The 14,040-nt window shown below is 46.0% G+C and overlaps 1 long non-coding RNA gene across 1 annotated transcript; it reads left to right on the top strand.

Moving 5' to 3' along the window:
* The first annotated feature begins 3,938 nt into the window (after positions 1-3,938).
* On the top strand, positions 3,939-7,400 carry LOC310833077. The gene is made up of 2 exons (XR_014558547.1): positions 3,939-3,971; positions 6,518-7,400. It is a non-coding gene; the product is annotated as an uncharacterized lncRNA (long non-coding RNA).
* The last annotated feature ends 6,640 nt before the right edge of the window (positions 7,401-14,040 follow it).

Here is a 14,040-nt window from a genome sequence, read left to right as displayed (position 1 = left end):
TCATTACAATTCAAAGAAGGAAGAACACTGCTTTGCTACAAAATCCGGAAATGTGCTCTTCTCACCAACTTATAATCACTAAAATCTCACCAACTTCTAACAAATGTATCTCATAGGGGAATGGTTGGCAGGAGCTGGGACAGAGCAACAGGAGCTCACTCTGTTGCGGGGATTCGAACTGCCGACCTTCTGATCAGAAAGCCCAAGAAGCTCAGTGGTTTAGATCACAGTGACACCCAGATCCACAGACTGAAAAAATATTTATAATATTCCACATACATTTTGAATTTTAAAGAAATTTAAACTTTTTTTTAGGGGCAGGGGGAAGGAATGGTCAGGGGTTGGGGGACCGTCCCATTCCTAATTTCCTTTCTGTATCTTATTCGTGCAAGAACGTCCTTCCCTAAGATTTCTAATATTGTTTGCTGACTAAAAAAACCCTGTAAAACTTGTAGGAGTGTCTTCTAGGAGTGGCAGCTTCTGGGAAGCTCAGATTCCTTTGGATTTCTCCCTTGTTGCTTTAGAACTAAGAACAGGTGGTCGGGCTAAGATCAGCACCACACCCAAGAACTTAAAGCATCTTTGCCACTGTAGTTTCTTTACAATATTCGGCCGGGGGGGGAAATAAACATTAGCACCTGCTCCTGGTAGTTTAAGTTTATTAATTGATCCTTTCTTGTTGGCAGGTGTAAGCCTCATTATATAAAAATATATATGCTTGAGAAGAGTTTTATTATGAAACCACACCTTTCAGTTATCTTGCCACGGTGATGATTAAAAGTGCAGTAATAGAATGTAAGTAGTACCCTGTGCTCAATGCCATCCGCTTATAGATAGCCAAAGGCATTCCCTCTCTCAGAGAGTTAGATCAAAGCAACCAAGAGGCAGCTGGTTTTTGTGTGTGTTATAGTTAGCTGTGTAAGACATGCTTCGTCATTAGGGCTCCAGGGTTCACCTCTGTATTGGGGTCCTTCATTCCATAAAGGATGAAGAGAAAAAAAAAATCTCAGGGCTGGGCAGGAGAGGCAGAGCATCAATAGGTAAAAAAGGTAAAGGTAAAGGACCCCTGAACAGTTAAGTCCAGTCACAGGCAACTATGGGGTTACGGTGCTCATCTTGCTTTCAGGTCAAGGGAGCTGGCGTTTGTCCACAGACAGCTGGTTGGGCCATTTGGCCAGCATGACTAAACCGCTTCTGGCTCAATGGGACACCATGATGGAAACCAGAATGCCTTCTACCTTCCCGCCGCAGTGGTACCTATTTATCAACTTGCACTGGTGTGCTTTGGAACAGCTAGGTTGGCAGGAGCTGGGAAAGAGCAATGGGAGCTTACTCCGTTGCAGGGATTTGAACCGTGACCTTCTGATCACCAAGAGGCTCAGTGGTTTTTGTTTTTGTTTTAAATCAGTTTTTATTAGTTTTCATACATATATCAAACATTCAACTTAACCAAACAATCATTTTGTAAATTCTCCTCTCCCCCTTCGGGGTGTGTGTGTGCTGTGAGTTAAACCACAGAGCCTAGGACTTGCCGATTGGAAGGTCAGCGGTTCGAATCCCCGTGACGGGGTGAGCTCCTGTTGCTCAGTCCCTGCTCCTGCCAACCTAGCACTTCGAAAGCACGAAGTGCAAGTAGATAAATAGGTACCGTTCTGGCAGGAAGGTAAACGGAGTTTCCGTGCATTGTTCTGGTTCAACAGAAGCGGCTTAGTCATGCTGGCCACATGACCCGGAATGTGTACGCCAGCTCCCTTGGCCAATAAAGCGAGATGAGCGTCGCAACACCAGAGTCGGCCACGACTGGACCTAATGGTCAGGGGTCCTCTCCCCCTTGGTTTCCCTCCATTTCCTTTTTTGGTTTGTTAAAGCACTTGCTGCATTCTGCTGCTTATATATAGTAGTATATTATCACATTGTTATCTTTCTTGTTCTCTCTAATTACATTATATATGTTTATTTAAATCCTGCCAAAGAATCCATACTTTTACATTGTTTCTGCAAATATGTTACAAAAGGTTCCCATTCTTTTCAAAAGTCACGCAGTTTGTCTGTCAATTTTGGTAATTCTGCATATTCCATCAACTTTTCATGCCATTGTTCTTTGGATAGTATTTCTCCCTTCTTCCAGTTTTGTGCTATTAAAATTCTTGCTGCTGTTGTCACATACATAAACAGTGTTCTCAATTCTTTCTTCACATTTTGTCCTAAAACACCCAACAGAAAAGCTTTTGGTTTCTTTACAAATGCTATTTTAAACATTTTTTTCAATTCGTTATAAATCATTCCCCAATAATTTTTTACAATTTTACATTCCCACCACATGTGGTAAAAGGTCCCTTCCTTTTCTTTACATCTCCAGCAAATCTTCTGTTCTGTTTTATACATCTTTGTATAATGGGCGATCTGACTGCGACATTTGTCGCCCCATTGATCACCAGGGTTGTTTCGGCAGAGGCTCAGTGGTTTAGACCACAGCGTCACCCGCATCCCTACAGAGCATCAATATGAACAGAGGAACCTATTATATCTTCAGGTGACATCCACACCAAATGTTTACCATACTTGGACGCCACTTTAAACAGTCATGGCTTCCCCCAAAGAATTATGGGAGCTGCAGTTTGTTAAGGATGATGAGAGTAATTAGGAGACCCTGTGCCCCCTCCCAGAGCTACAAATTCCCAGAGTAGTTTAACAAGCAATCCCTCTTGCCAGTGAACTCTGGAGATTGTAGGCCTGGGAGGGGAATAAGGGAATCCAGACCCTCCAAGTGTCCCTATTTTCCAGGGATGACCCTGTTTTAGAGAAGCTGTCCCTGTTTCTGATGGATCCCGGAATGTCCCACTTTTCCTTATGATGTCCGTATTTTTCATTGGAGAAATGTTGGGGGGTATGGAGTTATCCGACCTCCGAGCTGTCTGAAGGCAATCCTGTATAGGGAAGGGTTTTTTTTTTAATGCTTAATGTTTCATTATGTTTTTATGTATGTTGGAAGCAGTCCAAAGTAGCTGTGGCAACCCAGTAAGATGTGTGACGTATAAATAGTCAGATTATCATTATGGAACGGGGTGTCCCTGTTTTCGTTGGAGAAATGTTGGAGGGTATGGGAATCTCCTAGCAACACCCAGCATGCTTAAGAAACTGAGGCTCCCAGGATCCTTTGGGGGAAGCCATGATTGTTTCATGTGGTATGATGATGCTGTAAATGTAAGGTGCAGGAGGGTGGCGGTAGCAGCGGCTGTGGGACTAAAATCCTTCAATCTCAATGCCTTGTAGACCATATCTGCACAGTTACCATTTCCATAATACAGTGGTACCTCGGGATGCGAACGGGATCCATTCTGGATGTTCACATCCTGAACATAACATAAGATGCAGCAGCACATCTGAGCGGGTCACGTTTCGCAGCTTCCGCGCATACGTGTGACGTCATTTTGACCGTCTGCGCATGCGCGAGTGGTGAAACCCAGAAGTAACACACTCCATTACATCCGGGTCACCGCAGAGCGCAACCAGAAAGCGCTCAACCTGAAGCGTATTTATCCCGAGGTATGACTGTATTTTATTATGCCCCCCATAATATTTTATTCAAGTTGGCATCCCTGCCCACAAGTTGTTGACCCTGGATAGCAAGATGTTGCTCAAGGGACCTGGACACTGAGGACATTAACTTCCAGAAATACATGGTGGAAGAGGCAACCCAGTTTTGTAGGAAGTAGTAGACAGCCCCATTGAGGCCTGTAATTTTCTCAAATGAAAGAAGACTGCAGGTTTAAACATATTAATCAGATTAGCTGCCATAAGGCATGGGTGGACATTCGTGACTAAAGTCAAATTAGCTAAAATCTTCCCTTGGGCAAAAGGAGGATATCCAATGCAGCAGGTTTGATCCACATACAACAGTATAAAAGCTATCACAACTCTTCAGTCTTTCACTAGCACCTTTCAACTCCTCCTGACTTTTCAGCGACTAGGTAAGTCTGATCTAACTGTGTTCTTGTCTCCCCCCTCTATTTTGTGCCACCCTTTCCAAAAACTTTGAGATCCGCTGCCACTCAGTGTGGATAATCTTAAACTAGATAGACCAGAGTTTCCCAAACTCATGTTTCCATCTGCTTTTGGACTAAGGTTGCTGTCAGGGTTTCAGGGACAGAGAGCGAGGGGGAGGGGTCCCAGGGCGACGAGGAAGAGGACGACGACGACCCGAGGTTGTCAGTGAGTCCGTCAAGTGAATCCGAGGATTCCCAAAAGGGAGCCCCCCTGGTCAGGCCAAGGGGCAGTAGAGAGGGAAGCAGTCAGAAGCAGGGGAACGAAGAGGGAATCCCCAGTGGGGGTTGGAGATCGGGACCGGCCTCTCCGTCGGAACGGAGTGAAGGGGGTGGAGTTACCAGTGTGTCAGAAGGAGCAGAACAGGGAGCAGAGAGGGGAAGGAGTTCGGAGCAGAACGTCCTGCCGGAAGGGGAGGAGTGTAGTACCGAGAGTAGCGTAACGGTCGAAAGGAAGGTCAGAGGCAACGTACGCGCGCCAAGTTCAAATGTGGAGGCGCGCGGAAATGAGGAGAGCCCTGAGGAGGAGCCTGGTCCCAAAGCACGAAGGAGGGGGGAGCAGGCGTCAGAAGACTCAGCCTCGGGGGAGTCCCGGAGGGAGGGAGCACGGGGGGCAGGAAGACCCTGCGGAAAAGGAAGGAGAGGAAAAGGTGGAGCAGTACAAGCCTCTTAAGCTGGTGCAGGGGCGGGACTGACTCAGAGGGGACTTCTAACATCTAAGGGTAACAGATGCTGAGCCACGGAGCTTGGATGTAACGACAACAATGTTCTTCAATAAAACCTTTTGTATATAACTTGGACTGGATTTTGGTCTCTTGTGAGCTGGGACCTCGGGTGGCTCTGACAGTTGCCATATTTAAAAAGTGAAAATATGGACAGAAAAGCTGTTGAGCTGCTTTTGGCAACGCTGTTGAACTTTTCTTTCAAAAAGAAAACAAAACATGAGTTTTGGAGCTATTTTTAATTAAAATCGCCCAGATGCTGTTTACAAGGTCTGAATACCAGCTATGTCTGGGAAATTCTGGACATATGGCAACCCTATTTTGGACTACACTTTCCATCAAGTCCTGCTAGTTAGGGGTGATGGGAGTTGCAGTCCAAAAACATCAGGATACCCAAGTTTGAGAAACTCTGAGATAGATTATGGGTCTAACTCAGTTGAAAGCAGCCTCTGATGTTCTGACATGCTGACCATGGAAAACTCCAGGTTTGGGGAGGCCTTGAGAAATGTGCATACTGTTGATGGACTTTACGTTCAGGCCTGCAATGCAGGAGCATCCAAATGAACCAGTTAGATCATTTTAGACTCTGGACTGAATAGCCCTTTAAGATGCTACCATGTATTATTTGGTTTCAAAATTCAGGAAGCCAAACCTACATTTTAGGTGGGGGACACCCACTCACTGGACTAATACAGCTGAGAGGGACTTTGAACCTCTGCTCCAAACTCCTTTCTTGACTGTAACACAGGGCAGGTGGATATCCTTTTTAATTTTCCCACAATGGCACCCCCACACCATTAGCAAGTCTTTCTTTCTAGTGATTAGAAAGATGCCTTAAACTGATTCAGGCTTTTGGTCCATCTTGGTCAGCACTGTGAACAGGGATGAACAGGTTTTCAGGCGGGAGTCTCTCCCAGCCCTACCAGGACATGCCAGGGATTGAACTTGTGAACTCCTTTGTGCAAGGAAGATGCTCTACCATTGAGCTATGGCCTGTCCCTCTTTATTATTTGATTATTTGCTGTGGTCACCTTTTTTCTTTCCTGCACCCTACATAACTTAGATCAGCGGTTCTCAACCTGTGGGTCCCCAGATGATGTTGGAGTACAACTCCCATCATCCCTGAGCTCTGGCCTTGCTAGCTAGGGGTGATGGAAGTTGTAGTCCAACAAGATCTGGGGACCCACAGGTTGAGAAAGGCTGCCTTAGATATTGCATCATTCTATGCCATTTGTAAGCTGTATTTTGTAAGAGATACCTAATGAGAGTCAAGAGCAGAGATACCCAATGCAGTGTCCACTAAACATCGTGGACTTCAACTCTGATCATTCTGAAACTTTGGCAACATTAGCTGGGGCTGGTGGGAGTTGCATGCCAACAACATCTAGAGGACACCATGTTGGTCACTCCTAATATAGTGCATCTCATCCACAAAGGCAGGTACCAGCTCTTCCACAAAGCACTAGCCTCTGTAATTTTCCTTTTAACATGGTCTCCCCCCTCTGCTTCAACGTCCCCCATTGTTGCACAAGTGCTCCTTCAGCATCCCCTTCCTCAGCTGATTTCTCCCCAAAAAAAGTGTATCTGAAGAAGTGTGCATGCACACGAAAGCTCATACCAAGAACTGACTTAGTTGGTCTTTAAGGTGCTACTGGAAGGAATTTTTTTTGTTTTGACTATGGCAGACCAACACGGCTACCTATCTGTAACTGATTTCTCCCACTAACTCTTGCCTGTCACTTGTCATTTCAGACCCAGCTCCATCACTCCAAGATGTCTTGCCAGCCCTGCTGTGTCTCATCCTGTGCCCCATCTTGTGTCAGCTACCCGGTTGATGGTCTGGGCTCACTGTGTTCACCCTGTGGGGGCTTGTCATCCTACGGGGGCGGAGTGTCATCGAGTAGCCTCGGTATAACATCTGGAGCCAATGTTGGCTGCCTCAATCAGTTACCACCATCTGAAATGGTCATCCAGCCGTCTCCCATATGTGTGGTCATCCCAGGAGCAATCCTTGCTGCCACTTGCGAGCCAGTTAAAGTGGGGGGACACACCGCCTGCGGTGGGGGCTCCGGCGGAAGCTTATACGGCCGCTTGGGTCTGTGCCAACCTTCCCGCCGAGTGTCCGTTGCCAAGGTGTGCGGTTCTCCCTGTTAAGCTCAAAGTCACAGGAACAGGATATAATTTTTAAAAATGGTACCTGAAAAATTACAATATGGATTCATGGCTGATGATGATATGATGGGTCTGGGTGTCATCAATGCTGAGCCCCCTCAATCCACAACACTGTCATCTGGATCTGTGGCTGCTCAGCATTCCTGGTGCTTGTGTCCATCTCTATGCTAGATTGTAGATCTGCTGCTTAGACGTTTTCTCTTGACCTTGATTAATGTAATCCAAATGGGAATTTCAATGACATGAAATGTTATTTCCTTCTTTGGTTTTCTGTATGTTTAACTATTGTGAAGGACGCCCAAGCTTTATTGATGCCTCAGCTGTCCTGTTAAACCCATGTCTGCCTTTGGATTCCTTTGCTTTGAGAGTAAAATATTTTATTTTTGTTCCCTTTGACATTTGCTCACCAGGCAAATGTTTTCACGCACTCCATTAAAGCTTCTGCATTTGAAAGAAAAAGAAATGTTGTGTTTGCTTCTTATTTTGAAAAAACCCCAAACCTTTTTGGGCCACACAGATCATCCATCCATCATCCATCCCTAGTTATCTGTCTCTGTCACCTGATACTTAGATACCTTTATGATTCCAACTTTCTGAGATGCATTCTAGAGAAACAAAAACTCCCACACTTCCTTCCAGACCTCATCCTCACCAACTCCTCTTTGCAGTCTCCTTGAGTGTTTTGTCCTGCATGGGATGTTTCATGGAATTCTGATAATACTACTTTCTGCTGGATCTCTCAGCGGCATTTGATACCATCGACCATCGACCATAACATCCTTCTGGACTGTCTTGAGGGGCTGGGAGCTAGGGGCACTGTCATACAGTGGTTCCGCTCCTTCCTCCTGGGCCGTGTTCAGAGAGTGGTGGTGGGGGATGAGTGTTCAGACCCCTGGGCTCTCACTTGTGGGGTGCCTCAGGGTTCTGTCCTCTCCCTCATGCTTTTCAACATTTACATGCAGCCGCTGGGAGAGATCATCAGGAGGTTTGGGCTGGGTGTTCATCAGTATGCGGATGATACCCAGCTCTACCTCTCTTTTAAATCAGAACCAGTGAAGGTGGTGAAGGTCCTGTGTGAGTGTCTGGAGGCGGTTGGAGGATGGATGGCGGCTAACAGATTGAGGTTGAATCCTGACAAGACAGAAGTGCTGTTTTTGGGGGACAGGAGGTGGGCAGGTGTGGAGGATTCCCTGGTCCTGAATGGGGTAACTGTGCCCCTGAAGGACCAGGTGCGCAGCCTGGAAGTCATTTTGGATTCACAGCTGTCCATGGAGGCACAGGTCAAATCTGTGTCCAGGGCAGCTGTCTACCAGCTCCATCTGGTACGCAGGCTGAGACCCCACCTGCCTGTGGACTGCCTCGCCAGAGTGGTGCATGCTCTGGTTATCTCCCGCTTGGACTACTGCAATGCACTTTATGTGGGGCTACCTTTGAAGGTGACTCGGAAACTACAACTAATCCAGAATGCGGCAGCTAGACTGGTGACTGGGGGCGGCCGCCGAGACCATATAACACCGGTCTTGAAAGACCTACATTGGCTCCCAGTACGTTTCCGAGCACAATTCAAAGTGTTGGTGCTGACCTTTAAAGCCCTAAACGGCCTCGGTCCAGTATACCTGAAGGAGCGTCTCCACCCCCATCATTCTGCCCGGACGCTGAGGTCCAGCGCCGAGGGCCTTCTGGCGGTTCCCTCATTGCGAGAAGTAAAGCTACAGGGAACCAGGCAGAGGGCCTTCTCGGTAGTGGCGCCCGCCCTGTGGAACGCCCTTCCAGCAGATGTCAAAGCGATAAACAACTATCTGACATTCAGAAGACATCTTAAGGCAGCCCTGTTCAGGGAAGTTTTTAACGTGTGATATTTTATTGTATTTTTGCTTTCTATGGAAGCCGCCCAGAGTGGCTGGGGAGGCCCAGCCTGATGGGCGGGGTATAAATAATAAATTATTATTATTATTATTATTATTATTATTATTATTATTATTATTGGATGGGGGATAGAGAGGACAGTGAGTGCAGTGTGTGTGTGTGTAAAAAGGATCTAAAATATAAATGTAAAATTTACATTTGTTATTCTGCCCATTTTTCTCTCTGGTCCTGCGCACCTCTGACATGTCCTGCGCACCTCTGACATGTGGCCCCCAGAAGGTTAACCAGACTAAAAACTGGCCCTTTGAAGATGGATCCCCATAACTGGTATATCATCTCTTGCCCTTGGGCAAGTTGAGGCTCTTCCACATTTCCATTTGCCTTACCACTTTCATCCTGGAAAACCAGCGTTTTAGCGCTGAATCAAGACAAACATCAATCAGGTTTTCCACAGATGGCTGTGTGGATATTTCACCCCTCCCACTGCAAGAATCTACTGACAATGTTTTCAGAAAGGAGGGGGCGGAATCTGCTCATCGCTTCTTCCGCTCCAGCCTGACTCTGCTAAAAAGTCTGAGTGTTATCTGTGTAGAGATAAGATGACTGCTTAAGCAACTGTAACACTCATGCAGCACAGTACAGTGGTGCCCCGCAAGACGAACGCCTCGCAAGACGAAAAACCCGCTAGACGAAAGGGTTTTTCTGTTTTGGAGGCGCTTCGCAAAACGAATTTCCCTAGGGGTTGCTTCACAAGACGAAAAAATCTGGCGTCCCCCAGCGGTTTTTTTTTGCTTTTTTTGCCCTTTTCCTAAGCCGCTAAGCCGCTTATCAGCTGTTCCGCTGATAAGCCGCTTAACAGCTGATCGCTGGAAGCCGCTTGACAGCTCTAGTACTAATCCGCTAAGCTGTCAATGGGCTTGCTTCGCAAGACGAAAAAACCGCTAGACGAAGAGAATCGCGGAACGGATTAATTTCGTCTAGCGAGGCACCACTGTAGCCTCCGATAGTCGTTAGTCTTTAGTTTATTTTAGTTTGCAGTAGCTGTTTACAGAATAAAGAAGTTATGCGTCGTTTGTGTAGTTCATACTCTGCTGTGCTCTGCTGACTTTGGTGCTCACAGCTCAAAGCTGTGAGTCCATTGCACTTAGACCTGCTTCCCTGCAGTGGAAGGTCTCTCAAAGTGCTTTCCCAGTCGGGGCTGAAGAGGTTGAGCCCAGTTGTTGGCACCGGTTCAAAGGCGAAGCTGACAGGCTGTATGTTCTGATTTAGTGCTAAAGTGTGGGTTTACTGGGGAAAAGCAGTGGGGTAAAGGTAGAATCACTTGGGCCCATGCCTCAAAAGCATGGGGCATATGGAGAAAAGCTCAGACCCATGCTTTCTAGGCTCAGGACAAGAGGAAGTGCAGACAGAGTCCTAAATCTCAGCATGTCTGACTGGGTCAAATTTCCCCTTTGAATGGCCTACAGTTTGAGTGGAATCACCTGGAGTAGGGCAGGTGAGAAACAAGGATTGCTTACGCACACCCAAAATAAACACATTAGACATGTCTAGAGCTAAAGGCCACAGGGTGGAGACAATAGGTAGACAGGTTTTTTCTGCTTCTTTCTTAATGCTATGACTCAGGGTCATCCAATGAAGGTACTTCTTCACTCAGAATCTTTTCAAATTATGGGTGGCATTAAACTACACTTTGGGACGCAGGTGGCGCTGTGGTCTAAACCACTGAGCCTAGGCTTGCTGATCGGAAGGTCGGCAGTTCGAATCCCCATGATGGGCTGAGCTCCCATTGCTCAATCCCAGCTCCTGCCAACATAGCAGTTCGAAAGCACGTCAAAGTAGATAAATAGGTAGCGCTCCGGCGGGAAGGTAAACAGCGTTTCCATGCACTGCTCTGGTTTGCCAGAAGCGGCTTAGTCATGCTGGCCACATGACCCGGAAGCTGTCTGCGGACAAACGTCGGCTCCCTCACCCAGTAAAGCGAGATGAGCGTTGCAACACCAGAGTTGTTCATGACTGGACTTAACTGTCAGGGGTCCTTTACCTTTTTTAATCAATGCCTACTAGTCACAAGGGCTGTGTAGAACCTCCACAAAGAATTATGGAGGCTGTAGCTATGATTCCCAGAGTTCCTTGGAAAGAGGAACTGATTGTTAAATTGCTCTAGGTGATAATACTGATGGTGTCTTTGCACTGGGCTTTCCTTCTCTCCCTCCCTTCTCCCTCTGCTGAAGCCTGATGGAATTGCAACCGTTAGGTGACAGCTGATAGTGGGACAAGTCTGGTGGAGCTGGTTTCTCAGGTAAGTTATTGGAGTAGGCTTACTTCACTCTTCATTCCTGCTTCCTCTGCAGCAGCATCATGGAATAGATGCTGCTAGGTGATGGTAGAAGGAGGGGCCTGATGGAGCTGGTTCCTCAGAAGAGTGGACTGAATGGCCCTCCTTCTCCTCAACCTTGCTCTGCTATGGTCTGTTGGAATACCTTTTGTTTGTTTTGTAATAGATTTGGGGGGATCCACCTAAGCCCTAGAATTTAATATATGGTAGGAGTTTGATTATTTGGGATGAGATGGGAGAAATACCAGCTGCACAAGAATTTCCTGGCTAGCCTATGCAAAACGACCTGGCCAAGCTAGGGCCATTAAAAAACAATACAGGGCCACTGAGAGCCATTGGCAATGCAAGAAAACTCCTTCCCCTTGGCCTGAGGTGTGAACAGAGACTGGGGGGTTGGAAGCTTGCCAGGGTAACTGGGGGTGAGGAAAGGAGAGTTTTTAGCAAGGTGATCTGGGAGGAAGAGAAAAGGGTGGGATGGCTGATGGTTGACTGGGAGAGATGTCTTGGATTCCAGGGCTGCACTACAGTGGGGGACAAGTCCCTCTTGAAATGACCATGCTGTAAGATCTGGACACCATACAGACTGAAGGTATAAATAGGTGAATAAACCATATTTCTTAAACTATGAGAGTCTCTGCCATACAGTGGTACCTTGGTTCTCAAACACCATGATACTCAAACAACTTAGAACCCAAACACTGCAAATCTGGAAGTAAATGTTCCGGTTTGCGAACTTTATTTTGGAAGCCGAGCGTGCTCCGTTTTGATTGTGACGCTTCTGATTTGAGTGCCACACTTCTGTTTAGAATGTAATGCTGAGGTCTCTGTTTTTGCTATTTATTTTGTGTTTTGTTGGCTTTTTTGTGGCTGTGTGGAACCCAGTTCAGCTACTGATTGATTGATTATGTGACTGCAGTACATTATTTATTGCTTTCATTTTATGGATCAATGGTCTCATTAGATAGTAAAATTCATATTAAATTGCTGTTTTCAGGGTTGTTTTTAAAAGTCTGGAACGGATTAATCCATTTTGCATTACTTTCTATGAGAAAGCACACCTTGGTTTTGGAACGCTTTGGTTTTGGAACGGACTTCCGGAACAGATTAAGTTTGAGAACCAAGCTACCACTGTATATTAATTCTCCAAAGGAACACAGACCCTGGAACCCCCAAGAATCTTGCAGAGAATGGAGGGTGGCACATGACTTCTGTAGCAGTTTGTTTTTGTTTAGCAGTTGTGGAAACCTCTTGTGCCCAGGTGCCAAATAGTGATGATTCATGATGCTATCGGTGCCTCTACATCTTTCCCCCACCTGGCCTACTTATTGAGTTAGTCAGCTGAGGACTTGCTTTGCAAGTCATTGTAGTATAGTGATTAGAATGCTGATAGAGATGAGGGTTCTAATCCCCTCTCAGCCAAGAAGCTCAGTGGGTGACCTTAGGCAGGTCACAGTCTCTCAACCTAACCTACCTCACAGGGAAGCTGTGAGGATACAGTGGAGGGAGCAGAAGAACACCAAGTGTGCCATCTTGAGCTCCTTGGAGGAAATGTAGAACATAAATGCAGTAAGTAAGTAAATAAATATTTATATGTCAGAAGTCTGATAGCTGATGACGGTGCTCCAACAGAAAATTGTATGTCATTCAGGATGGAACATCAACTCGAATGGACCATTTTCAGCTTCAACTTTTGCATTTCCCCCCAGAAGAGCTCTCCGAGTTACACTACATGGCAATAAAGACTTGTCCTATTTTGAACCTTAACTTGTGTGTTGTATAATTTTAAGTACCTTTATTCTGAGGGGGCTTCTGTGCAAAACAAATGCAAACCATCATCCAAAATCCTGTTATCACAGTGGCCAATCAGATGATTCTGGGAATCCCACAAGCAAGTGATGAGGGCTGTCCTTCTCTCAAGTGGCGTTTGATATCCCAATGGGAAGCTGTATTCAGAGATGTACTGTCTTTGAAAGTAATATATATTCATCACAACTAAGAGCCATAGACTAGTCCAAGAGGATTTCAGTGGTCCATACTTCTTCTATGAGACATCTTTCTTCTAGGGCAGGTATAAGGGGAAACTGGCATTCCAGTGATTATGAACTCAACTCCCAGCATACCTGTAGATGGGCCACACTGACAGATGAAGCTGATGGGGTGTTGCGGGAGTCCAATGTCTGGAGGTGCCACAGGTTTCCCACCCCTAATGAAGGGAATTGGGCCCTGTGTAACCTCTCTGAGAAACATGTCTGGGTTTTTGCAGCCAGTCTTTAGGTGTTTCCTCAAATCCCACTGAGGAGGAACTTTCAGATTTCAAATCACACTTTCACTTTGTTCAAGGGCAGCTCTGTATTTTAATATTTCCCCTTGTGCCTAGTCATGCTCAGCCATGAAGCTCTCTGGTTGACCTTGAACCATGATTCTTAGGATTCCCAGTCAACACAATATGACTTACTTCTAAGTAGACATGTGCAGGATTGAACTGTAAAAAAATAGTTGTGTTTATTGGCAAATGAACTGTGGTTTTTGTTTACTTTTACTTTTTTGTTGTTGGCCATAGACAGTGTGAGGAAGTAATGGACTGGTATTTTGAAAATTTGAAATAGCCCATAATTAAAATGTCATGTTTGTGGGGAATGTAATGATTATGGGAGATAGTTGCAATAGCACCTCATTAGTACTCACATAAAATTGATGGTGTGGGATTTAATTGTATGTTTCCTTGGTATTTGATTTCTATCACATTTCCGTTGCTACCTCTTAAGCCATAGATGAGGAACTTCCACAAATCCAGATTTTGAACTATGACTCTAATGATCCCTGGCCATTGGCCACACCAGTGGAAACTGCTCTGTTAGGGAAAGTGGGGGCACTGTCCTACCAATCTCAGTCTGCCTTTAGC

Source organism: Podarcis gaigeae, assembly GCF_964106915.1.
Source record: "Podarcis gaigeae genome assembly, chromosome: 16".
NCBI lineage: Eukaryota > Metazoa > Chordata > Lepidosauria > Squamata > Lacertidae > Podarcis > Podarcis gaigeae.
This window is presented reverse-complemented; position numbering and strand designations above follow the sequence as displayed.